Source organism: Sus scrofa, chromosome 9 (genome assembly GCF_054392235.1).
Source record: "Sus scrofa isolate SSC_HxYL_T2T_F1_AM1 chromosome 9, Sscrofa_HxYL_maternal_Yorkshire_Landrace_v2.0, whole genome shotgun sequence".
Taxonomy (NCBI): Eukaryota; Metazoa; Chordata; class Mammalia; order Artiodactyla; family Suidae; genus Sus; species Sus scrofa.
The window spans coordinates 139,581,747-139,609,467 of NC_139391.1; the positions used below are offsets into that span (position 1 = coordinate 139,581,747).

At 50.7% G+C, this 27,721-nt stretch overlaps 1 long non-coding RNA gene across 1 annotated transcript in view; it reads right to left on the reverse strand.

The window, feature by feature from the left end:
- Positions 1-14,653: 14,653 nt before the first annotated feature.
- LOC102160111 (uncharacterized) overlaps positions 14,654-27,721 on the reverse strand; it is a 44,491-nt gene continuing 31,423 nt past the window's right edge. Inside the window, exons 3-4 of the long non-coding RNA XR_014816628.1 lie at positions 16,944-17,002; positions 14,654-14,789 (exon numbers count right to left, since the gene is read on the reverse strand). This is a non-coding gene — a long non-coding RNA (uncharacterized LOC102160111). The remainder of the gene's footprint in view (positions 14,790-16,943; positions 17,003-27,721) is intronic.

Below are 27,721 nucleotides of genomic sequence, written 5' to 3' on the forward strand. Positions count from 1 at the left end.
GTGTTGTGGAATAAAAACTGTAAGAAAATTAAGTATTTAAAACGTTCCAATAAAATGGGGTTTTTTGGTTATTCTAATATATTATTGTGTACCTATTGTAAATACGAAACACTCCTATTTTGCAAGCCAAGGACACAATTTGTACTGTTGTTATATATAAATAAAGTTTACTGGATTAAAAAAAAACTTAAATCTTCAAATAAACCTGGTTGCTCACTGGTACATATGGAGACTTTCACGGGCGTATTTTGAAGCACAGGAAGATGAGCTAAGCTGTTTTGAGGAACTTCTAGAATTCTCTCTGGAGCCAGAGCTTATTGATGTCCAGTCATCACTGTCCACACACACACACACACACACACACACACACACCCACACACACACACACACACAGGCCCTGGTCTGTAGCAATAGGTGAGTACTGCCCCCGAGCCCCAAGACCCAGAATATGGCTTTTCTGCAACAGGAGGCTGATGGAGCCGACTTCGGGGTGAGATGCTTTCCAAAGAGTGGCTGAGGTCTCCGAAGGGGGAAGTCCACGCAGAGCCCCTCCTGAAAATTACATTCATTTATTTGTATTGAAAACGCTAACCCCTACCGTGGCCTGGCGCTGTGCTCAGTCCTGGAGGATGAAATAACAAATGAGAAAGACATGCTCTTAGGCCTCACTGGCCTTTCAGTGTGTGAAGATCATGAGGATTCTGAACAAGGCCTCAGCCATGTCCTGGAAGGGAGTCTGCTTTTCTTTTCTTTTCGGTTGAGAGGCTAAGGGCCAATCTAGGGAGAGGTGTCAGACTTCAGTGCTTTAGGTCCAGCCCAGGGGAGAGAGAGGGGCTGGGCTCTGGCCTGGGGGCTAAAAGCAGTTTGGGGTGACGTGGAGTCCGGGGCGGCGAGGCCTGGAGGCAGCGGATCAGTGTTTGGCCTGAGGACCCCAGGCCCCTGCCCTTGCTCTACCTCCATTTTTCTACTGTTCTTCCTCCCTCCCTCCCTCCCTGCCTTTCTTTCTCTCTTTCTCTCTTTTTATGTCCACATCTGCAGCATACAGAAGTTCCCAGGCTAGGAACTGAATCAGACCACAGCACACTGGATCCTTAACCCACTGAGTGAGGCCAGGGATCGAACCTGCATCCTCATGGATATTATGTCGGCTTCCTAACCCACTGAGCCAGAACAGGAACTCGACTACGTTTCTTCCTTGTGTCCCAAAGTGTGTGGGTGGCGTTTGCACTCTCTGTTGCTAAAAGCAGCGGACAAGGATAACGTGGCATCCGAATCGAGTGTGCCGGGAGACCACCGGTCTCTTCCCGGTAATAGGGTCAGAGCTGTGTCTGGGCCGGGTCTGGGCCCACAGCCTCAGACCCAGCCCTGCGAGTGCAGGCTCCTGAGGATGGGGTGCAGCCCTTGCCCCCAGAGAGCCTCCAGTCTGATGGCAGAGACAAAGCCCTGCCTTCAAACGCCTCCAGCGTGACTGGGGAGACACTGACCCTGCTCTCAAGGACAGGCCAGCCTTAGGTGGACAGCCGACACAGGGGCTGAAAGACAAAACCATATAAGCAGGTGCGTGTTGGTAAACCTCGTGTGTTCTAGTTACAGAATTTCCGTAGATTCAGGGAGATAATTCACGTGAAAATACTTCCGTGCCAACTCTGCGGCCTCTGAGGTGATGGTGTTTGTGCACACACACACACGCACACACACACTCGTTCCCTGAGAGACCAGAGAGATGCCAATGTCGGGCCTGAGGGTGAAAAAAAGGCACACAGGACAGCCTGAAGAGCTGGGAGAAGATCAGGTGCCACGGCCTGTGTGTAATTAGGGCATGGTTTTCAGTCGCATGGAAGGGTTTGCGGTGAGCACACAGGGCTGTTTTGCTAACATTAAACCATCCTCCGCCTCCCTTATAAACGCAGACCTCGGGCACAGGAGGCATTCTGTTCCACCGCAGTGACAAAGGTATAATCATTTTGTAGCAGGAGCTCCCCGGGGAGCTCCTGGAGCGTTGGTAGGATGGGCAGTGGCAGTTAGATGAGACTGACCTCTGCCGGTGCCTGCTGGGGCCCCGGGTCACATGGGCTGGAGGGAGGAGGCCACTTCTCTGCATGGGGCCCTTGCACCCCAGAAGGTCCCTAATCTTCTTTCCACTCGAATTTCTCCTCTCTGCCATCCTCAGAGAAGGAAGAAACTGGGGAGGAGGGAACCTACCAGGCACCTGTCCATCCTGCTCACTGTTGTAGTCCCAGGACAGAGCACAGAAAGTACTGAGCAGGCCTACGGCCGATGCCCCGTAGGAAGGCTCTGAACCAGCGAATGAGGGCATGAGTGGATGCTGCGAAGCACAAGGCCTTGCAGACCGCGGAACATCTTCTCTTTGAGGCCGCTCCGTCCCACGATAGGCATGTTCCGTTTTTATAGTCTGAGGATCAGAGGGGTTAAGGGACTTGCTTAAGGTCACACAGCTATTCTAGAGTTCAGATCGTAGGCTCTCTTCACGACATGACACTGCCTTCCATTAGTTCCAGACCCATTTAATTCTCCCTGGGAATCGATCCTTGTTCTTGCGACAAATGTGCGCTGTGAGAACGCTCTTCAGCATCTGTTACTATTCACATTTGCTCAACACAATCGATTCTATCCATCCCTTGCAAGGAGAGCGGCACTAGACTAGGACCTGTTCAGTGTACAAAGGGGATTAAAGCTGTTTTGCTGTTGTTGTTGTTGCTGCTGCTGCTCTTAGGGCTGCACCTGCAGCACATGGAAGTTCCCAACCTAGGGGTCGAATCGGAAGTGCAGCTGCCGACCTTCGCCAGAGCCACAGTAATGTGGGATCCGAGCTGCATCTGTGACCTACGCCACAGCTCGAGGCAATGCTGGATCCTTAACCCGCCGAGCAAGGCCAGGGATCGAACCCATATCCTCATAGACACTAGTCAGGTTCATTACTGCTGAGCCCCAATAGGAACTCCCAAAGGCTGTCTTAAAGTTGCAACTTTCTCAGATTTTACAATCTAGTATCAACAGTCATCATTTTCTCTCTCTTTTTTTTTTTTTATTAATGATCACACCTGTGGCATATGGAATTTCCCAGGCTAGGGGTCAAAATCGGAGCTGCAGCTGCCGGCCTACACCACAGCCACAGCAACGCCAGATCCAAGCCACATCTGCAACCTATGCTGCAGCTTGCTGCACTGCCAGATGCTTAACCCATTGAGCAAGGCCAGAGATTGAACCCACAGCCTCATGGATACCATGGCAGGTTCTTAACCTGCTGAACCACAATGGGAACTCCTAATCATTTTTCTAAGAAAGACATCTCTTTTCTTAGTGGGAATTAAATACCATTTTTACTACAAAGGCAAAATAATCTGGCCGAACTGTAGAAATGGGATTCTCAGAGAGCCGGCCTCCTCAATTTGAGAGGAAAATCGGCATGATAAGCCGCTCAGGAGAATTTAGGGAAGCGGGTGCTGCTGGCGACCTACGCTTGATCACGATGACACCATGAGCTGTCACACCTCCTGCTTAGCAGGTGAGCTGAAAGGCAGTGGAGTCTCCGGCCTGGGTGTGCACCAGCTGCTGGGGGGTGAGGGGCAGGTGTGTGACCTACCCGTGGCCCAGGTGCAGGACCTTCTGCAGTGTGTTATTGTCCCCATCTTAGCCCTGATATCACGGTATGTCGCTGTCACTCCTTACTCCCTCTTCTGTTCTGATGTCACGTACCCCTGGCTAAAAGCACAGGCCTGGGAATCAGGTTGCCTGGGGTTGAATTCCATTCCCAGGCTATGTGGTCTGGGGCACGTCACAGAACCTCCCTGTGCGTCAGTTTTCAAACCTTTAAAATGGGGAGCGTGTATGTTAAATAGGCTTCTGGTGGGGTTATATAAGTTGAGTTTTATACACAGAGAGACAGGGGAGAGCTGGTTGGGGCTCCGCCCTGGCTTAGCCTGCCCGTGTTCATGCATTTATTTAATCGCATGTGTGCTGAGAGCCATCTGGGTGCTCTGCTCTGCGCTAGGCGCCAGGAAAGGCCCAGCACCTGGCGGCTGTGACCTCCTGATCCTGTGAGGGGCCCTGCCCGCGATGTTCATCTGGTAACGATGATTTTCATGTGTCTTCGAGATTACATGCACGTGATCTGGCCAACTCCTAGAAAAGCCGGAGGAAGCAAATATTATTCACTCCCATTTTAGAGATGAGGAAACGGAGGCTCAGAGAAATTACGCAACAAGTCCAAAATCACACAGACCCGCAAGGTGAGACATCAATGGCCATGGAGAAAGGCCCATTGCTCTTTGGGGCTCAAGGGAGGCGCCTCACTTGTTCCAGGACACAGCGCTCAAAGCAGCAGGGGTGGATGGCCCTTACTGCTCACAGCCAGCCGGTGACAGCAGTGCCCAAGCCTCCTGGACCCTCAGGCCGCGCCCAGTCAGAGCTTGGGCAAGAGATTGGTGGACCCAACCGTTTCATCCTGGAAAGAAGACCAGGATTAGCCAATGCGTATGGTTTTAAATTGATTTAGCCTTTACCTGCCTGGGGTTGGTTATTGTACCATCTGTTTTCAGGTGGTGAAGACCAGATAGGGTCTGAAAAATGGAAAGAGATTGTGCTGACTCAAGAACCAGGCTCCTGTACCCAGGGCAGCCAGTGAGAAGAGAGACGCGTTGGCCAACCCCCTGCTCTAGAAGGAAGAATTAAAGAAAAGGGAAAGAGACACACATGACATTTGGAAGATGGACTTGGGGGACACGTGACATTTAGAGGATGGGCTTGACCCATTCCCTCTTCTTTTCACCCCTTCCAACCCTCTGTCCATTCCAGCCAAGGCGAAACTTCCAGGGGCAATGATTCCACTTTACTGTCTCAGCAAACCTGGGGCAGGAGGGACTCAGAACATAGATGCCGGGAGGGAGGCTGGAGCCCGGGCTCCCCACACGCCCATCAACATTTTCCTCCTCCTTCAATGTTCTTTGCACTGAATTAAAGACGTCTGTTACCAGAGACACAAGAAAGAGCTGGCAAAGTGCACAGTCCGTAGAGTCCTGGTCCAGACATCAGCGTTGAGGCACCTTCCTCTGATTTCTCTGATCTCAGTCTCCAGAAAATGCCGAACTTGGGAAGCCGTGCTGTGATTCTCTCTCCCCTCTGTGCTCCACCCCCTCCCACCAGGCTGCCCCCCTCTCCTCTGAGGGCCTCTTCTCCCGCATCCCACAGAGGGCCCTGCCCCCCCCCCTCACTCTGGACCTGGTCCCATCCCCTCTGAATCTCCTCCACTCTGTATCCCTGGCATTGCTGACTCCTTTCTGTGATAACATAAAAAGGACCAAACCTGCCCTGAGTCTCATCCCACTCCCTCCCACACAGCAAGAGAATTTCCCTGGGGGATGCTCCTTGGGAGACTTTCTAGCAGATTCTCTGATCAGACCAGACCTCCAGGCACTCAGAGCCCCGCTCACTATCCAAGAGCCCCCATGCCCATGTCTTTTTCTGTTGTTGAGCTTTCTGTGGACGGAGACAGAAATACAGCAAGAGGGTGAGAATCTTACAACAAGCCCAACAGCACACGGACTCTGCCAGCGCAGAAGGGCAGCACCGTGGCTGCCTTGGCTTGTCCCTAGAGCGACTTGAAAGACGGCTCATGCGGATGGAAGAGACAAGAGGTGGGGGCAGGGGTCCTGCAAGGAAGCAAGGTGGCCGCAGGGCTCGGGTGGAAGCCCTGTGGCCCTTCTCTCTGTCTCCCTGCAAAGCTTGGTCAAGTCAGCCATGGCGGGCAGCCGGAAGAGAGGCAGGAGGCCAGGAGGCCCACGTCTGCAGCTTAGACAAAAAACCTTCCGAAGGTTCAAAGTTGGGCTGGGGTGAATCCCAGTGAAGGGTCTCTCCATGCCTTTCTTGAAGGGAGCGCCAAGCCCTCTATCTCTGACGTGACTCCCAGAACCAAGAGGCCGGTGGCCGTGGCCTCTGCAAGGCCACTTCGTGACCTTGGGCAGATCATTGGACCCTCCCGGGATCATTTATTTCTCATCTATAAAATATGAGGGTTAGATAAAGTCACCCTCCATCTCTGTGGTTTTATGAATTCTAGGACTATCCGAACATAACGAGTAAAATCTGAGAACCAGGGAAAGAAAGTGTCTGACAAAAACACACAAAGTAGATACAAGAAAAAGCCAAGCTCAGAGCAGAGGTGCCTAGATTCCTAGATCAGGGCTGTGCCTGCATCGAAGGCAGATCAGAATACCAGTTTGCACTAGCACATTTTCTCCGTCCCCTCAAAATTGGATTCTCCCCAAAGCAAATGTGTTTTTACCTTCCCAGGACCAGATCCTTTGTTACCAGTCTGTCCGCGCACTGCTCCTTCCAGAAAGCACAAGAAATATGTCTTCTTAAATTATGGATTATTGACAGAATGGAATCTATAGACCGTGAAAAACTAGACATGGGAACTGTGTCGATGCGGGGACGTGTGAATAGGGACTAACTTCCGACGGAAAGAGGAGCCCCGGGGACAAATACACACTGATTACTCGATGGGAAAGTAACCGTGTGCTCATTGTTTTTCAAGCAACGGGCTTCCCCTCCTCCTTCTTCCTGCAAGCCTCATGCCTTTGCCCCCCTCCTCACCAGGCACACAGGCTCTGCCACACACACACACACACACACACACACACACACACACACACACACACACACACCCAGCCTTGGAAGTCAGCAGCTAAAATGTCAGTTTGCTTGGCATGCTGGGAAGACGGGGCGGCAGCAGGCTGGGGAGAAGGTAGGGAAACAGGACCTGCAGGCAGAGCTTCCACCAGGGCTGTGGATGGTATGGACCTTAAGGAGACCCCACCAGCCGGGGAGGAGAGGGGACCCCTAAGTCCTGACTCAGGTGACCAGCTTCAAACCCATGGACCAGATTCTATTACCACGAGAGCTAGAGTCAGAGACCCCTCAAAGCTCAAGGAGCCCAAAACCTTTTCTCCAGATGACACATTGCCCAGTGGGAAGTGTCCTCGGGGAGCGGCCACAGGTCCTGTTCTGGCTGAGTCCAGTCCAGCACCGAAGGGATAATCACGGGATTTGGCATCAGACACAGCTGGGGTGGAAACGGGTTTTGCTACGTAGTTGCTGGGCGAGATGAAGCATTTCCTACTGCCTCTGGGCCAGTCTTCTGATCTGTAACATGCGGTGTGGCTGAGGTGGCTCTGGGGAAAAGTAGTCAAATGTCAAATGACCTCAGACCAGGCATGGCACATACCCAGCAGGCGCCTGAGAAAGGAAGTTTCTAGCCTAGCGTTATTCTCTTACCCCGTCTCCCCAAAACATCCTGGCCCCTCTTCTCCAACCCCCACCCCAATCTTCCCCAGAGGAGTCTGGGATCTGGAGCTGGTGCAGGGCCCAGGTCAAGTCTCGGTGTCCCCCCGGCTTGGTGTTTTCTCAACAGAAATGGACACCCGGCATCAAGCTGCTCCATCCACACTCCTTGGGTCATTGAAAAGCTCTGACCAGAGGCTTGACTCTGTTAAGAAAAAGAATCCCAGCTTGGGAGAAAGCAGGCAGTGACTCCAGGAGCCATCTGGAAGAGGTGGCGTTTCCAGCTAGTACTGGGAAAGACCAGACAAGGATCAAAGCAGTGTGGCATCAGCAAAGAGTAGACAGACCAGTGGGACCAGAAAGAGACCTCAACATATGTTTACAGACTTAATAAATGATAAAGGAGCATCATAAATTATTGGGGGAGGTGTGAGGGATGCAAAAATTGGAATTTGGGAAAATTGCCTATTTAAGAAGGAATCAATTTTAATCCTCATCTGACAGTATACACTAAGATTTCACTTAGATCGAAGGGTTAAACCTATAAAAACCAAGGAAAAGGGGGAAAAGACAGACCATGTCCTATTTCTCCCAAATGGTAAGACTGAACAGTATAAAGATGCAAATGGCTCATGAATTAAGATATCCCTTTCTAAGTCCCAAATGGAATTTTTTTTTTTCTGGAGCTAAATAGCATGATTCTAAAATTCATCTGGAAAATGAGCAGGAATAGCCAATTAAAAAAAAAAAAACAGAATAATTGTGGGAGATTTGTTCTACCAGATAATAAAATGCTACATTTCATATATGAATATGTTATATTTTAAAATATGTGAATGTATAAAGATATAATAATTAAAACAGTGTGATGATAATAGAAGAACAAACTAAACAGAATAAGACAGCTCAGAATAGTCTACTGTATATAAAAAAATATTTAGCATGTGATAAAGGTGGCATCCAAGCCAAGGGAAAATGAAAATATTTTTTAATATGTGACGCTAGGATAAATGTTAACTATTTCGGAGAAAAATCTATTTAAATCCTTATTATGCAACACTGAACAAAATAAATTTCAGATGAATGAGTTAACCGTAAAAAAAGAAACCATAAAATACTTAGCATAAAATATAGATTACTATTTCTATCTCAGTGCAGCAATGGAATTTCTAAGCATAAAAGCAACTGGAGAAAGCACAAAGAAAACACAGATATATTTGGGGGCATAAAATTTCAAACCAGCTCTATAAAAAAATCATAGAAAGTAAAAATAAACAGCAAAATCAACCTGAGAAAAATGTCCGCAACAAAACTATCAAAAAATTAATGTCCTTAAAATATAAAATAGCATGCATACGTAACAGAAACCACCCACCCCCAAAGAAAGACGGGCAAAGGACAAGAATCGACTATTTGCAGGAGAAGTACAAATCACGGTTTAAAAAACAAAGGACTGTGAAACCGCACCAGCAGTCGATATATGTGAAGAAAACACGGCAATGGAAGACATTTTTTGCCCTATCAAATTAGCAAATACTCATAAAAGTCAATTCAAGAGTATTGATGAAGGGACGATGAAATGATAGGCGTCTCACACACTGCTAGCATGGTAGAAATGTGCCTGATAGTTCTAGAAGGCAGCTCAGCAATAAGGGACACCTCGAGAGTCCTGAAACATTTACTCTCCTTGTTGCAATAATTCCACTTCGATCTCGGGCAAGTAAAAAATAAAAAACAAACACATACATATATCCCTCTGTTTTATTCATAATGATAAGCAGAAACAAATGAAGTATCCACCAAGTTTTTGAATATCCACCACATTTTGGAAAGTAAATTACAGTATATCCACAAGATGAAATAATGTACTAGCATTTAAAATGATGCCTCCATTGGGAGTTCCTGCTACGGCGGGCTAAATGGGGTAAGAATCTGGCTGCAGGGGCTCAGGTGCCTGCTGAGGCCCGGGTTCCAGCCCCAGCCTGGTGCAAGGAGTTAAAAGGATCCAGTACTGCTGCAGCTCCAGCATTGGTCACAGTTGTGGCTCGCATTCAATCCCTGGCCCAAGAACTTCCAAATGCTGCAGGTGCGGCCATAAGAAAAATAATAATAATAATAATAAAATTATGCCCACCTAGTATATGTAATGACTTGGAAAACTGTTCATAATGTTACAATACGATCTGAACAAGACAGCAGGATCAGAGGTACACTTTATTGTCTTTCCGATATATTGTTTCCCACCCACCCGCCCCCCAATTTCTACAGGTGATCGCCATGTTGAAAAAGACTGGCCCCCCCTGAGCATCTCTGCCGCACATGCTCGTGGGACCACCAGACTTCTCCCCCACGCCCTTGTCCCTGAGGCCCATCTTCCTGGTCCTGCGCTAAACTGTCCTCACGGAGACCGCTTCCAGGCCCGCGAGACTGCCCAGTGAGAAGGAGGTGGGCCCTCGTGTCCTGGGCTTTGCCGAGGCCATACCACCCGCCCCCTGGAGAAGGAACAGTGACTCCCCAGGCTTTGGTGCTGGCACAGCCAGGTCCCCGTCTTAGTCCTACTAGACCAAGGACAGAGGCTGGCTGATGACCTTGAGAAGCTCTCCATCTGAGCCAGGTATGCGGCGGGAGGGCAGGCTCTATCTCGGCCGCCACGGTCTCTCCAAAGGGGATTCAGCAGATGTTCTTCTGTGACATGGGTGAAATAAGCCCACTTGACCGAGTGGTTGGGAGAACCAAATGCACTAAAGTACACGCATGGGATCATTCTAGACGCTCCGTAAATGCTGATGCCCACTCCAGACCCAGCTGACCCCTGACCAGGTCTTCGCCGCCTGCTTTCCTGCGGTTGGCAGCATCCCTGGAGGCATAAATGCTTTAGCCTTGTCTCTTTGAGTTTTCCCAGATGGTCTGAAACCCTTGGCTTTCTTCTTCTTCTTTTCCTTCTGGTTTCCTCTGAATCGATTCTGCCACTGGTGAAGGGCGCTAAATTAATAACTAGATCCCTCCCCACGACAACAAGCCCCACCACTAATTGGCTCGATATCTCTCCGTTGCTGTATCACTCTGGGATTTTCTGGGTGAGATATAAATAAGCCGATTCTATTAATAAGCCATTTGGCCAAGGGAAGGAAATACTCTTCCGTGATCCCCAGGGGCCTGCGGGAGCCGCCCGGTGGCCCGTGGAGCCAAAGACTTGATTACAGGAATGAGGCATTCGGCCTCGCCGCCCTCCTCCCCGCAAATCTGTGCTCCCGGAGGATTCCTCTTAGCCCTGGGGGGCGGGAGAGGGAGAGCTTTGTTAAGTTTAAAAATTATAATTTGGATAGATCTGCGCATTCATTGGCCCGAGCGTGTCTGGAAAATAACAGTTAGCAGGGTAGAACCTGCCGCATTTCAGGGGCTTTACTGTCTCCTGATAATTAAGTCCTGCACAGAAATCCAATTACAAATGGTCTCAGTCGCCCTCCAGCTAAGCGCTAACAGAAGAGAGAAGGAAGGCTCTCGGACTTAAATAACTCTGGATAAAAATTAACATCGTGGCCGTGTTGGCTAATTAAAAGTGCCGCCTCTATTAGCGGGCCTTTATATTAATAAATGAGACTCTTATTATCATAGCTGACAACCAGGGCCCTTATCAAGTCTGCCCTGTCAGCCTTGCTCTTGAAAGCCCAGGTTCATTGCCCTGGGCACAGGCTGCCGTGGGAGCAGAGGGACCAGGCCCTCTTCGCCAGGCGCTGACGGAGACGGACACCTCGGCCTCCACAGCACTGCCTGCTCCTCACGCGGGGCCTGCCTGGGGTGTGTCACGGTTCCTCCTCTGCAACCCAGCAAGCTGAGGTGTCCTGTTCAGTGACGCCTCCTAATAAGAGGCGACATGGGTTCAAAGCAGCAGCCTCAGGACCCCGAGTCGAAGACGCATCACGCTGTACTCGCTAGAGTTCCCTGCTGGGTGGGTGCAGGTTATTGCTACGTATTAGCACCTAGAAGGTGGAAGTTATTACCACGTACTGGTACCTGGAAGGTGGAGGCTATTACTGTGCACTGGTACCTAGAAGGTGGAAGCCTCCCCCTCAGTGGATCTGGCGCACATTTACAAATCCCCTCCTGTGGGCCAGACACTCTCTGAGGCGCTGGACCCATGGCCATCCCTGCTCTTGGGGGACAAGCAGGTATTTATAGTGGCAGAGTAAGCACAGCACACTCTCAGAGCCCACCAGGAAATTGCCAACCCAGACCTGAGGGGCTGAGGAAGACGTCTCAGGGGAGGTGGCAGCTAAGCTGAGTTTGGAAGGACAGAGAGAAGAAACCCAGGCCCCACGGTGAGCCAAGAGGGTGGGCGGGAGATTCCCAGGCAAGGCAGCCCTGTGCGCGAAGGCAGAGGGCGCAGCTACCCAGCATTCACTATGCCCAAAACATGAAGTTCATGCCTTTTACGAACACATGATGTGGCTGCACCAGGAAGCAGGGCCAGGTCCCGTCAGGGAGGCCTCGCTGCCTACACTTGCAGCTGGGGCAGCTCACCCAATGGTGAAAAAAGTCTTCGAGGGGTCTGAAAGTTCTCGTCTCTCTGGCAGGAAGGTGGAGATGGACTGGCCACCGGAAGCAAAGCGTCAGTGAGGAGCAAGGCAGGAGAGCAGGAGGGTGACAGTGGAGGTGGGGAGAAGTGGCCCCATTCGAGAGACATGTAAGACATAGAATCCACCAGCTCAGTGACCAAGCCCGGGTACCAAGGAGAAACGAAGAGTCACATTCCACCCCAGGGTTCCAGCTCGAACCAAATGGAGGGATTCCGGAAGACAGGAAAGGGAAGATGGATGAGCAGCAGCTTAGGGTACAAGGTAAGCAAGAAGCTCAGTTTGGACCACAAATAATAAGTGCTAGAGAAGGTGCGAAGAGAAAGGAACCCCCCACCCTGCTTGGGGGAACGTGCCCTGATGCAGCTGCTCTGGAGAACAGTATGGAGGTCCCTTAAAAGCCAAAAATAGAGCTACCATATGACCCTGCAATCCTACTCCTGGGCATCTAGCTGGGGGAGATGAAAACTCTAGTTTGAAGAGACACCTGCACCCCTCTGTTCTCAACAGCACTATTTACAGTAGCCAAGACACGGAAACAACTTAAATGTCCATCAACAGAGCACTGGATAAAAACGATGGGGGTACACACACACACACACACACACACACACACACACACACACACTGGAATATTGCTCAGCCATGAAAAAGAATGAAATCATGCCATTTTCAGCAGCATAGATAGATCTAGAGATTTTCACACTAAGTGAAGTAAATCGGAAAAAGATAAATATCCTATGATAACATGTAAAATCTTTTAAAAAATGACACAAACTATTTACAAAGCAGAAACAGACTCACAGCCATAGAAAACAAACGTATGGTGCCCAAAGGGGAAAGAGGGGTAGGGATAAATTAGGAGTTTGGAATTAACAGATACACACCATTATATATAAAGTAGACAAATAACAAGGACCTACTACATAGCACAGGGAATCATAGTCAATATCTTACAATAACCCATAGTGGGAACGAATCTTTGTGTTTTTTTGTTTTTTGCTTTTTGCTTCTGAGGGCCGCTCCTGTGGCATATGGAAGTTCCCAGGCTAGGGGTCGAATCAGAGCTGCAGCTGCCAGCCTACACCACAGCCACAGCAACTCCAGATCTGAGCCGAGTCTGCAACTTACACCTCAGCTCAGGGCGACACCAAATCCTTAACCCACTGGGCGAGGCCAGGGATCGAACCGGCATCCTCATGGGTACTAGTCGAGTTTGTTACCACTGAGCCACTATGGGAACTCCCACGAAAAAGAATCTTGAAAGGAATATATATGAATATATAAATAACTGAGTCATTTTGCTGTACAACAGAAAGTAACACAACATTGTAAATCACCTATACTTCAATTTTTTAAAAAAGTTCAATTTGGTGCGTGAAGAACTTTCAGTTCCTGATGGACATTCAAGGGCAGTTGTCTAGTGAGTTGCTGGAAACCTGGGTCTGGAGCTCAAGAGAGGGAATGGCCTGGAGATAATGCTTTGGGAATTACCAGGTCATAGACAAGGACTGCAGGGGGATCCCAGGCGAGATCCTCCAGGGGAAACAGGTGGGTGGCCTCAGTGCTCGGCCACAACTGTCTTCATCATTGCAGCAAACACAGCATGCATCTCCTACAGGCAAGGCACTCGCTTCCCCTTGCCGAGCAGGTCTTCTGTCAGGATATCCTGTCCTTGGTGACAAGAGATGAGGCATGTCAGGTCCAATTTCCCCCAGACTCACACTGAATTTAATTCGAGACGTCAGAATCACGGCAACCATGAATCAAATTCCAGTTCTATGCCCCACCTTAGGGTGGCCTTTGCTTTACTCTGAGGCCAGAACTATCATGAGAATAGGGCAACCGAGAAAACACAGCCAAATACTCTCTCAGTCTCAGAGAATATTTATCCTAAGTCACCAGAGCCCCATAATGGAACCTAGACTTGATCATGTGAATGTCTAAATTCCAAAAATAATGATAATAATGAATGAAATGCTGACTAGACTTAAAGAATAAGAGCTTTTAAGTGAGATGGGAGTGGGAGGTAGAGGGGGAAAGAAAAATATCTGAAAACAACATCTTGTTTTTACAAAGTAATGGGCCAACCATTTGCCATTCATCAGCTCACAGACGCAGGAAAGTCCAGATTGATAGGACTGCTGAGAGAAGGGGAAGGGCTACAATGCAATGGATTTTCTCATGATAAGGAGGTTGTTTCAGCTTTTAGTGAGAATGTTTCCAGCGAGTCTGGTTCAGCTCTCCTGCACTAGCAAGTCAGCTGGTTTCCTGCCCCTGCTTCTGAGTAGACCTGCGGTGGATGAGAGGCAAACCTGGCCAGCATAGAGTTCAGAGTGGCAATGTCTTACACAAGCTTAGAAGCTGTGATATCAAGAGGTGAACTGTAAACATGGTACCTGGAGAGGTACCAAGGTCAAAGCCACATGATAAGGCTAAGACCTGACCATCAATCCAAGCAGCTGCAGAAGGAGGTAAGGATGGAGTCAAAGCAAGAGGCTAGGGGCTGGGAGATAGAAATGGGAAGTTAGAGAAGAGTAAGTAGAGACAGTGGTGAATGGAAGGGGTTGGAAGAAGTCCCAGAGATCAAGTATTGACGATATCAGGGTGTATTAGCTATCTGTTGCCGTGTGAGAAATTATCCCCAAACTTTTTTTCGTGACCCAAACCAACAAAACATTTATTATCTCACAGCATCTATGGATCAAGAATCTGAATGTGTCTTAGCTGGATGCCTGTGGTTCAGTCTTCTCAGGTTGAAGTCAAGCTGAAGGCCAGAGTTGAGGCCTCCTCTAAAGGCTTGATCAGAGGTGGAGCAGGATCTATTTCTATCCTTACTCGTGTGGTTGTAGGCATCTGAAAGGCCTCTCCATAGGCAGTCTAAAGGTCCTCACTGCATGGGAGCCAGTAACTCTGAAAGAAAGAGAGATAAGAACAGAAAGTGAGGGAGATATTGAGAGAGAGAGCAGTACCCAACATGGAAGCCACAGTCTTTTTATAACCCAATCTTGGAAGCGGCATGCCAAAACTTCTCTCATATTCTATTCATTAGAAGCAAATCAGTAAGACCAGCTTACACTAAAGGGGAAGGGATTATACAACTGAGCAAATACCAAGAGGCAGGGGTCACTGGAAGCCATCTTAAAGGCCACCTACTACCCTGGGGTTGCTTTTTTAGTTCCAAAGGCGGGACTGACTGCACGTGTGGGTGAGCCAGGTTCACTTAAAGGCCCATCACAGGCTGGAAACCAGTATGTAGGATAAACAACTTCTTCAATGGAGGGGAATCTTGAAGAATTTCTGGCCCATTCATTATCTTCACTGGTTTTTTTCCTTGGCAGCAGATGCTGAAATAAAAGACACAGACCATTCGGGTACCTATACACTGTTTTCAGATATTTTCTAGAAGCTGACTCTTTGACCAAATCACTGGTGACATCCTGACACTTGTTTATTCTTGCCATCCGACTGATCCCTCCTTTTCAAAAATTTCTCCACAGTTATTTTCTGTGTTTCAAATCAGTCTCTTAAATAAAAGGCACCAATCTCTCACTGTCTGTACTTTCTCAAGGGCTACCTTGATTGATAAATCGTCTGGGAACAGTGCTCCAATATCAAGTCAGTCACATTAGGAAAATGCAGTTTGTTCTACTTTTTTAAAAGGCATGTCAAGCACCAGCAGGTGGAGTGAGAACAGTAGGTGATGTGTAGTCAGAGTGGCACGACCTAGTCACATCCTGGTCCAGCCCCGCCTGTCCGAACGCAGGCCGACTCAGATGCCTGGAGAGAGACACGAACAGGCCGTCTGGGAAGGTGCATGACACGGGGGCGTGGGGGGACCCTGGCCACATATCTCCATGCTGACACTGGGTGTTTGGGGAGGACCTGCTACAGATGCATCCACCTGTACGCTCACAACAACCGGGGACCAGCCCACGTCTGTGGAGAGGAAACGGGAAAAACGAGGAAAGGAAAATGACAGCAGTAGAACATGGAGAGAGGAGAGGATGTGAGATGAGAAAGAAGGGAGAGGGAAGAGCCCACAGGTGGGATGGCAGGAGGGCCCCGTGTGCTCCAGGCCCAGCAGCCCCATCTTCCTCTTGGCTAAATTGAGTTCACCAGAGCTCCGGCTGGGCTCAGCAGATTAAGAAGCCAACATAGTGTCCGTGAGGACGCAGGTTCAATCCCTGGTCTCTTTCAGGGGTTAAGGATCCGGCATTGCCGTGAGCTGTGGTGCAGCCTGCAGCTCCAGCTCTGACTGACCTCTAGCCAGGGAACATCCATATGCCATGGGTGCGGCCCTAAAAAAGAAAAAGAGAAATTCCATACATCAACTTGAGTTTCTCCTAAGTTCCAGGCCCAGAGGCCATGAAGAAGAGCAAACGAGATACCGCGGAGGGGGAATGGATGGAGCTGCGCAGTGGGGCTCAGAGGGGACAGGGCAGCCGGTGAGGATGAAGCTGGGCGTCCACGGACGCTGAGGCCCCCCAGCAGCACACAGTCTGCCTTTCTCCAGCGTGGACCCAGCCTGAGGGAACCCACCCTGCAAACCCTCCTCTCCCCAAACCTCAGCCCAGGAGCCCAGGGTTCAGCTCTCACGGCCACTTCTCTCGCGGTCTCGCTCGGTTCCCACCAGCTCTCAGGGCTCGGATGGTTCATCCTCTCCCTGCCGCTTCCTCTGACTGTTCAGACTCGTGAGAGAGAAGGGTCTGGAAAAAGCACACCCTCCAGCCTCGCCGCCAACGAGAAGAGGAAGGAAGGAGGTCTAACAGAGCCCCCCACATGGGAGAGGCCCCCACACCACTTGCCTCCGAAGGGCCCTGCGCTCCCTGAGGCGCCGAGAGGGCCGACCCTCACTCCAAAGAAGACCCTGCAGCCAAGGAAGGGAGCTGGAGCTGGTGCGGCGTCGGCTCCAAGCCGACATCCGGCCTCAGTCTGCTCAGAGGATGGAACATCTCGTCCCCAGGCTCCAGGGCTCAGCTGTCCGCTCAACCCCGTTTGACAGTCCAGTGGGAGTTCTGGAACGGACCGATGGGCCCACCCTCGGTCCTTTTTCCCCATCCTCACCTGCTTTGATGGGCGTCTCCCCAAGTTCTGCCTTGAATCTCTGCTGCTGTTACCTCCTCCTACAATTAAAAGCAAAGAAGCAGAGGCAGCAAAACGGCACAGGTTCTGGACACTGCAGCACGCAGAGGTCCAGTGACTGAAGGTGCTTACCTGTCCGGGCAGGTAGGCTGAGGACGGGGCATCTTGAGTAGAGCTTGAGAAGGACAGAAGGAAAGCCAGGGTGGGGAAGTCTCCCCCAGAGGCCACGGAGACCCCACAAGCTGCGGGATGTGCACCAGTGCCTAGCTCCAGCACAGCCTGTAGCTCCGTGGGGGGCCTTGGAATGCATGTCCGGGTGAGGCTGATGGGAAGAGGCCCTGGCCCAGTCAGAGGCTGTCACAGATCCCCTCTCGGTAGCCCAGTGTCCCCTCACTTCTGTGACTCTTGCCCATCCTTCTCCCACCCAGAGCCCCTGCCTGCATATTGAACCATCTTTGTAATTTTCTGGTTGGCTTGCCAAATTGCAGATGCTCTGTCCCCAGAGCCCTGGGCCTATGCACTCTTCCATTTGCTTATGGCTCCTCTCTGCTCTCCCTGCCCAGTGAGCACCAGACCCCAACCTCCCCATCACATGAGCCTCCGCGCCGGTCAGAGACCTGGCTGCGTCCTCGCTTCTGCCCTTCCAATCCCAGGGCTCCCCAACCCTCCCCCCCCAGACTCAGCAATGGGGCAGCTCCAAAAGCCAAAAGGGGAGGGAGAGGGGATGAGGAGGGGAGGCTGGGAACCGAAAGCCCCTCCACATCTGCGGGCTGTAATCACAGCCCCCTGTTCCCAGCTGACAAAAGCCCTCGTGGGAGCCAGTGACTCCGGTGCCAGCCCAACCCCTTGGAGCAATGACAGCCATGTGCTAAGTTTGCCCAATTCTGCAGCTGGGCTAATTACTGTGGTTCCCGCGCCTGGGGTCCAGCCCCAAACCAAACAAATTAGGACAAAACCCACAGCCTTCTTCATTCCTCTCCTTCCCAGCCAGCAATTGCTGAAGGACCCTTAGAATTGGTCACAAGGCGATAAAGCCCTAGCACCTGTCCCTCATCCTAGGGACCTGGGAGCCCAGCCAACAGCACAGCCTCTCCCTCGATGGCCGAGCAACATGCGGTTGAGCAATGCTGCAGACCCATGTGTCAGCATCACTTCCTCCAGGCTGGACCATGTCCTGGCATATGACAACCTGTGACAACTGGGACCCGTCATGTCCCCGGACCTGGTCCAGCCTGGAAGAAGGACTGCAGCTGGGTGGGCAGGCTAAGAGGCAGGAGGGCTCAGGGCCTGGGTGGCCCACAAGGGTGGACCAGCCCTGTGAGATCTGGTGCTGATGCTGGTACTGGGTGGACACAGGGGTGTGTGGAGGGAATGGCAGCAGTTGGTGGCCTGGACACTCAGGACACTCAAGTGGACACCCAGTGGCTGGGAGTCCCTTCCCAGTAGGTCAAATCCAGAATACTGCAGAAGCAGGAGGAAGGGATCAGTGGAGCCTGGCTGTCGGTAGGAGGGCCCTGGCTGGAGCACCGGGTTCAGGAGCAGAAATTAAAACAAGGACCCAGTGATGTGTGAGGTCTGGGCAGAAGGGAAAGTGGTCAAAGCACAGGTAAGGCCAGGCCCCATCCCCAGATCAGATGCTGGCTCAGGCACCATGCAGGTCCTGAAATAGAAGTGGCGAAAGAGGCCTGGTCAGGGACAAAACCCAGCTCGCAGGCTCGGGTTAGGCAGGCCTATTCCCCACTCCAGTTTGAGCCTGAATTGAGAGCCAGCAGGTGCTTGGGCAGAGCTCTGGCCTGGGAGTGGCAGGCACCCAGCCCCCAGTGCGGCCCCCAGTGCGGGACGCTGGGGACTAAGTGGCGGCCCAAGGCAACATCAGGTCTGGAAGCAAGGCCCTGTCAAGTGTGGCGGAGAGAAGGGGACAGAGAGCACTCTGAAACTCAGTCCGTGGTTGTGAGTGCCTTTCCAGGAGCGTGTCCAGGGCCGTGGCTCCGGAGCCAGCAGCATCAGCCTCCCTGGGAGCTTATTAGACATACAGACCCTGGAGCCTCAGCTCAGGCCCCCGGGTCAAAACCCCCACCAATGGGCCGGACAATCGGTGTTGTTATAAGCTCTCCGGGTGATTCTGATTGTTTTTTCTTTGTTTGTTTTTAATTATTATAGTTGATTTATAAAGTTTCGTCAATTCCTACTGTGCAACAAAGCACTCCAGTCATATATACATGTATATACACACACACACGTGCTTTTTCTCATATTATCTTCTATCATGTTTTATCACAAACGATTGTACATAGATCCCTGTGCTGGTGATTCTGATTCTAAGCATCGAAAATCTCTAAGCGAAATTCTCGGGAGAGACTTTCATTTATTCACAATTATTCTTAAACTCTACCTGCAATGGGTTTCCCCTGGGTGGCGGCGGGGAGTCTGTCGAAACACGGACGCCTGGAGTCCCTGAGTCAGGGGGCAGGGGTGAGGCCTGAGGATTTGCATTTCTGACTAGTTCCCAGGAGATGATATGCTGGTCCTGGGACCACACTTTGACAGCCACTGATCAATTGATTGATTGATATTTTGTTTTTTTAGGGCTGCAGCTACAGCACATGGACGTTCCAAGGCTAGGGGTCGAATTGGAGCTACATGTGCAGGCCTGTACCACAGGCACAGCACTGCCAGATCTGAGCCACGTCTGCGCCCTACAGCTCAGGGCAATGCCGGATCCTTAACCCACTGAGGAGGGCCAGGGATCAAACCCCCATCCTCATGGATACTAGTCAGGTTAGTTTCCACTGAACCACAACGGGAACTCTGAAAAACACTGGTTTAGATCCCTGTGCTGGTGATTCTGATTCTAAGCATTGAAAATCTCAAAGCAAAATTCTCGGGAGAGACTGGGGATGGGCTATACTCCTCTGGCTACAAGCAAGCTTTTGCCGGACTGCCTCTCTGGGGTCCAAGAGGAAGACCCAGTTCCAATCGGGCGTGTGATGGGATGAATACCTGTGTCCCTGAAGCCCAAGGGATTGGACACAGGGCCTGGGAGGAGGTGATAAAGGTAAAATGAGGTCGGTGGGGGGCTTAAATCTGAGAGAGCTGGTGTCTTTATATGAGAGGGAGGACCCCAGACCTCTTTCTGTCTCTCTTCCTGGTGAGGAGGCAGCGCGGCCGGCTGGAGGCCAGGAAGAGAGCTCTCCCAGAAACCCTGGCAGCCAGCACCTTGGTCTCAGACTTCCAGCTTCCATGGAAGGCTGGAAAAAAAATGTCTATTGTCATGAGAAAAGGGACGTATGTAGATGCATGACTGGGTCACTTTGCTGAGCAGCAGAAATTGACACAACATGCAAAACCACCTATGCTGTACTAAAAAAAAATTCTATTGTCAAAGCCACCCAGCCTGTGGGGCTTTGCTACGGCTGCCGCAGCAGGTTCAAATGGCCTCCAGGGACAAACAACCCGGTATATACAGAGATTTAATCACGCAGGGCAAGAGGAAGGCCCCTCGGCGCGCAGCGCGGGTGAACCCGGCTATGCTTTTCTGCTTTTCAGACCCGTCCTCACCCTCTGAGGGATCCGTCTCCTCTGCCGTCACCCCCAACAAGCCCACGGAGCTGCCTCTCCAGTCGCGTCCTGATCCCTATGTCTCCCTCCGTCTTTCCACTGCAGCCCCTGCCCAGTGCCACGCAGGCCTGCCTCTCTGGTTCAAGGTCACCCCCGGGGCCCCCACCGGCCCCCCGCTCTCTGCCCCCGTCTCCTTTCACCTCCGACCGTAGCTCTGGCCCAGATTAATCCTCCTAAAGCACAGTTGGGAGAAGCAGGGGTCAGCCGGGCCGGGGAGGACCGGGCAGCGGGGAGTCCCTGTGGAGGGAGCAGCCACAGGTCAGGGAGGCTCCGGGAAGATTTATTGGCCACTAAACTCTGCCGGAGGGGCAGGATCAGGAGGCAGGGCGTAATCAAAGTGATACTTCATGTCGTTCCGTCTCGGGAAAATAATCGTTCCACTGAAACATCATTACACAATCATTTTTCTACTCCTGTGCCACTTACAGGGAAATAGAAACTCACTTTCTCCTTCATAATAAGCTGCAATTTCCATAACTCAAAAGGCTTTTTCTGAGATGGTGCCATTCTCCATCCCGTGCTGATGTAGACTCCTCCTGATGCCCAGGCTGGGGCGACAGCCTCAGGCACGCGGTGGGGGGCGGGGGCTGTCCCCTGCTCCCGACACTCTTCACCCGTGACCATCCATCCCCTTTTGCCAGGATGGGAGGGTTTTCCAAGATGCTGGACTTTAAGCGCCCAAACCAGGTCAGTCCTGGGCAGACCAGGACAGTTGGTCCCCCTGCCTGCCATCACCTGGGGACAAGGGAGCAACACTGCGCCTTTAACGAGCAAGTACCTACCGAGGCATGGGGCGTGTTTCCAGGTTGCTGGGGAGCAAGCCGTGTATCAAGCCAAGGAAAGCTTTGCCCTCTGGGAGCTTGCTTCTGGGCGAGGAGACAAACAACAAACATGCTAAGTAAGCACATGATGTAAGTTCTAGAAAATGATAAGCGCTGGGGAGGAGAATAATAAAAGAGAGAAGGAAGACGGACGATGAGGGGTGGAGGTTGTAATTTTACATAGGGTGACAGGGTAGGACTCATTTGAGAAGGAGGCATTTGGGCACGAGTTTGAAGGAGAGGAGGGAGCAAGCTGCAAGGTTTTCTGAGGGAAAGGCATTCCAGATAGAGGGATCAGCCAGTGCAAAGGCTCAGAGGCACAGCTTGGCCGCACATTCAAGGAGTTCCATGGAGGCCCTTGGGGCTTGAGTAGAGCAAGAAAGGGAAAGGGGGGGGAAGGGGTGGCAAACGGCATCAGAGGGCTGGATGGTGTAGGGTTCGCCAGGTCATGGGGGGGCGACTTGGCTTCTATCTGGAGGAGACAGAGGCAGGACACCGTCCAATTTATAGTCTTCTGGGGTCACTCCAGCTGCTGTGGAAGACCAGCTCGGAGGCTGTCACAGTAACTCAAACCCTGACAGGGCCTTAGACCAAGACGGGAATAGGGGGCGTGGTAAAAAGAAGCTGGGGCCGGCATATATTTTGGAAGAGAAGCTGATAGATCTTCCTGATGAGAACTGGGTATGAGATATGAGAGCAAAAGAAGAACCAGCATGACTACTAATATTTGAGCACACAGGGGCCATAATTAGTTTGTAGAATAAATAATACATATTTCAAGGATTTATTCTACCCTAAAAAAATTCACTCGAGATATTGCTGGATTTAAGTTAGAAACTAAGATGCACTTCCAGATGAATCTTTAAGACTCTGGAGTATAGCCTTTCAATGCAGAATAGATTTGCATCCATTCCTGAGCCTGGGGCTGGATAACAGGGTCACTGACCAAAGGTCAGCTTTCTAGCCTCATGGCTGGCTCCATAAAGTCCAGCAACTAAGAGCTTAGGTCTAGGAGTTCCCATTGTGGCTTAGCGGCTAAGGAATCTGACTAGCATCCACAAGGACGCAGGTTCGATCCCTGGCCTCGCTCAGTGGATTAAGGATCTGACGTTGCTGTGAGCTGAGGTGTACGTTGCAGACCCTGCCTGAATCCTGCATGGCTGTGGCTGTGGTGTAGGCCGGCAGCTACAGCTCGGATTTGACCCCTAGCCTGGGAACCCCCATATGCTAAGGGTGTGGCCCTAAAAAGCAAAAAAAAAAAAAAAAAAAAAAAAAAAAAAGATTGGGTCTACCTTTAAGCTCTGAGATTCAGTTTTCTCACCCAGTGGGTGTCGTGCAAGTTGAACAAGATGATATTTATAAAACATGGAGCACAGGGCCTAGACCCTGGGGAGGCCTCAGTTCCTCAGCCAGGTGGTTACCTCTTGGAATGATGCTGAAATTCTGACGGTGACCAGCAGAGGGCACCACAGCAGGCGGCTGCGGGGTCGCACTGCTGGGAGACAGGCATTTCTGCCTCGGCCCCACTAACCTAGCGAAAAAATAAACTAAAAAAGTGTTTTGATTAATCAATCAAAAATAACTAGATTCACATAAATAATAGATTGTGATTATGTTTCTCGTCTCTCCTCTTCCTCCCCACCCCAGCTGCCGCATTTTACACTCCCCTGGATCCTCCAACCTCATTACCAAGACCTACCGCTGTGCAAAGTGGATCTTCTATTCTCTTTTGGGGCTTCCCTTGCTCCAAACAGCCCCAAAGCCCTGGCAGAGGAGACGAATGTACCAGCCTCCACCATCCGTCAGGTCTTAACTCCTCCCCAGAGCTCGCCGGGAGACCAGACGGCTCTCCCAGTACCCTAGGCGTGGGGAGGACCCGGGCGAGCAAAGATAAGGTTTGTCCAATTTGTTCTGGTCCCTGGAAATTCTGCTTCTTATCTCCCCTCCCATTGCTTCATCACGTTGCCAAAATTACCTCGATAATATTTTTTTTTAATTTAAGAATTCATTTTCACCTCAAGTAAGAGGAACACTGCAGCGAGATAAGAAACTCCATCTGTCTTCAAGAAAAAGGGTCGTGGATCTGGCTGTCTCGAATCCTGTAATGTCTTAAATTAAGGTGCCACTTCTGAACGCTTTCTTCATATTTATGCAATGATTATTCTACAGAGGTGCATTTAATATTATTAAAATAATGATTATGCATGTCTCATACATCAATTTAAGTTATTATCTCCCATGCTATAAAATGCAGGATAATTTCATAAATAATTATAAAGCATTTACAAATGGCGCCTTAATGCAAGGCATTCTTGCTAATCCTTTATCTTTCGCAAACACAGAAATAACAATTAGATTCCTGGAATGGGGAAGGGAGGTTATGTTCTAGAATGTGTCACCTCCTGACTGAATGCAAACAAAGAGGCAAGGAAAAAAATAAAAGCCCTAGGTGGAACCTGTGCACCGTTCCCCCTCCCGACAGATGGGGGCTCCCTGTCCACGGAGTCCGTATTCCGGGCACCAGGGCCTTCGCTCTGCAGGGACTGGGTAGAGGGGGCGTTGCCTCAGGGCAGGGAGGATTCTTTGAACCCCTTTGAGGAAGAGTAATTCTGCCTCCTGCTAATTTCTTTTGAGCAATGGAGACGCTGCCCCACAGAGGCCAGACCACAGGGTGAGAATGAGGCATTTTCCCCGCCTGCGCCCTGACGCCTCCTCTGACCCACACACGGGACAGCCTACATCCTTGGAGCTTTGATCCAGATCCTCAGCTGCTCCAAAGGACAAAATGAGTTCCTCGTCGCGGGGGACCGTGTGCGATTTTTAAAATTCTTTCTGTTCTACCCTCCAGTCCGTCTGTCAATCATACAGACTTAGGGAGGCAGGAGAGCCCCTCAAGGAGCTTACACTTTGGATGGGGAGCCTGAAGGTCCACATTTGAAACTACTCAGTAACCCAGACAGCCTAGAGCCGAGGTCAAATTAGCCAGAGGAAAATTCAGTTGACGTAAAGTAAATCTAGGAAGGCTTTTTGGAAGGAGTGAGATGAAGCCAGGTCCACATGGGTTGGAATCAAATAAATCAAAGACAGGCTGGAGATGCTGAAAGAGACAATGTGCATTGCAATTAATATCCCTCCCTCTCTCTCTCTCTCTGTCACACACACACACACACACACACACACACACAGTAAGCACCAGCTGTGTACCTAAGGCAACACGTGATTCAAGATAGGACATGAGGAGCCAAGCTAAAGCTCAACTGTAGGAGATGTTTTAGGATCATGCCCTTTCCATCCCCGAGCCAGTCTGTCTCTCAAAGACCGGATGGTGGCACAGAGGACTCTGAGTAGAGGAAGGAGGTCCTAGACAGCCCTGCAGCCAAGCCAGTCCCCAGTTCTGCAGACACAGACAGCTCCCAATTCAGGCAACTGTCTGTAAAGCTGAGATGTGGAAGGGAAAATGGAAGGGGCAAGCCCTAAGGTCTCGACACTGAGACATCATCTCCTACAGCCGTGCTTTGCTGCTGCTCACACGTGGGCAGAGCTAGAGTGTGCCACGGGAGACCGACGCCCGAATTCCGTGGGGAAAGAGGAAGAGAGGTGCTTGAGCAAGAACAGACCTCCAGGGAGTTCCTGCTGTGGCTCAGTGGGTTAAAAGCCTGACATTGTCTCTGTGAGGATGTGGGTTTAATTCCTGGCCTCACTCAGTGGGTTAAGGATCTGGTGCGGCCTCAAGCTGCAGCGTAGGTCACGGATGGGACTCAGATTCAGTGTTGCCATGGCTGTGGCCTCAGCTGCAGCTCCAATCCGACCCCTAGCCAGAGAACTTCCATATGCTGCAGGTGTGGCCATAACATGAAAAAATGAAGAAAAAAGAGAACAGACCACCACTCAGTGGACCAGACAGTGGACCAGCAAGCTGGGCTTTGTCAGGCTATGGCCCCACGCAGAAAGCTGCGGACAGTCCCGAGTGGGCTGGGAACGAGGCTCCTGACACAGCCCAGAAGTAAGACCCTCAAGGAAGCTGGAGGGCATCTCCTCCATGCCTGTTAGTCCAGGCCGACACAGGGAAGGAGGAGGGACAAGGCAGACTGAATTCCCACAGCTGGGTCCCCAAGCCCTCCCCTGCAGAAGATGCCAAGAATCCACTACTAGAAGCCCATGCTAATGGCATCTTTCTCCTCCTACACCCACACCCCCACCGCTTCCCCTGCCCCCACCAGGACCATGTCTGCAGGGGCCCTGCCCAGGGTCTCAACACTCAACTAGTCCTGCTCTGGCAACAAGGTGCTGGGTGACTGACCACAGGCAAAAGAATGAACCTCTCTGGCTCTCACTCACAAATCCCTGGTCCTGGGGCTCCCACATCTCATCCTGTGTCTCTCTCTCTCTCAGTTATGTCCTCCGCACCAAAACCACGGCAAAGTCAACTAACCCAATAATGAATTCCTCCAAATAGGACATCAGCACAGCTTCAAAGCATCTCCCCCCCCAAAATGCATCTGGTACAACCACGATGGAAAACAGTATGGAGGTTCCTCAGAAAACTAAATATGGAACCACCATACGACCCAGCAATCCCACTCCCGGGCATATATCCATACAAAACTACAATTCAAAAAGGCACATGCACCCATTCGTTCACTGCAGCACTGTTCACAATAACTAAGACTTGGACACAACCTAAATGTCCATCGACAGATGAATGGACTAAGAAGATGTGGTGCACATACACAATGGAATGCTACTCAGCCATACAAACAGCCAGTGAATGCCATTTGCAGCAACATGGATGCAACTAGACATTCTCACACTAAGTGAAGTCAAGTCAGAAAGAGAAAGACAAATACCATATGACATCATTTAGATGTGGTATCTAAATTATGGTGCAAATTATCTGCAGAACAGAAACACACTCAAACATAGAGGACAGACTTGTGGTTGCCAAGGGGGCAGGGGATGGGGAGGGAGTGGGGTGGATGGGGAGTCTGGGGTTAGTAGATGCCAAGTATTACATTTAGAGTGGATAATGAGGCCCTGCTGCACAGCATAGGAAACTATATCCAGTCTCTTGGGACAGGACATGATGGAAGATAGTATGAGGAATGTGTGTGTGTGTGTGTGTGTGTGAGTGATTGGGTCACTTTGCTGTGCAATTGACACAACATTGTAAATCAACTATAATTTTTAAAAAATTTAAAAACAAAATAAAAACAAAGCATCTCCCCCCAAGCATGTAATGACTACCTGGTGGTTTCAGCGCAAGTCCCTAAACTCTTTGTGACTCTCCTCCAGAAGGTAGAGCTAACTTTCCACCCTCCTGACTGTGGGTTAGATGTGGTGAGCCCTTCTAAGAAACAGAGGGCAGAAAGGGGGAATAGTGACTTTTCAAGAGAGCCTCCTCGTGAGCAGTTACCCAGAGCGGGTAAAGGTACTTATGAAAAGTAAGGGGAAGCTGAGAAGCAGTCAGAGATTGGAGTAGAGCTTTCCCCAGTGGGATCCTGGAACTGAAAAAGGACATTCATGGGAAAATGGGGGAAATGAGAATAAGGTCTATTGTTTACTCACTAGTTTTGTACCTGTCAACATACGGTGATCACTGAAGGTGGTCATATTAGCGGGAGGTGGGTAGAGTCCACACGGAACTGTAGACTCTCTTTGTAACTCTTCGCTAAGTCTGAAATTATTTCAAAATCAAAGGCTTTTATTTTTTGTAAAAAGAACCCATTGTCTTGCTCCCTCTTCCCCTCCCCCAAACGTCACCCTCCTAACACCCCCATTTGTGCTGCTCTATGTCACAAAGCAGCACCCTTGAGTTACTTCCCTGCCCTGAACACACCAGGCCCCTCTGGCCTCAGGAGCTTTGCTCTCGCTGACCTGCCCCCTGTCTTCCTGCGGATCCCACTATGCCCACCTCGCAGGGCCGGTGCCAGGCTCCCCGTCCCTCTGGTTCCCCCACTGCCGCACACCTCCTCTGGATCTTAGGGCATTTGTTGGTTTGCAGGAGTAACACCCAACTTGGAAACGTCCACCACACTCCCTCCCTCCTGTCTGTGTGCCCTACTGATTCCTTGAGGTTGGTATCCCCTCCCCCGCACCCACCCCCAGCCTCTTGCGAACAGGACAACAGCGCCTCCTGGTGACGAGAAGGGGGAACTGCACATGTCCCCCTCTGCGCTGCTCTGCAGAGCCTGGGCACCCACTGCTCCATCCTGCCCTCCTCCTCTTCCATCACCACTCAAGACTCAGAGCATTTCAGCCCAAGCAATCTTGTTCCCATGAAGGCATACACCCTCGTCCAGATCTACGCTGTTTTTTTTTTTC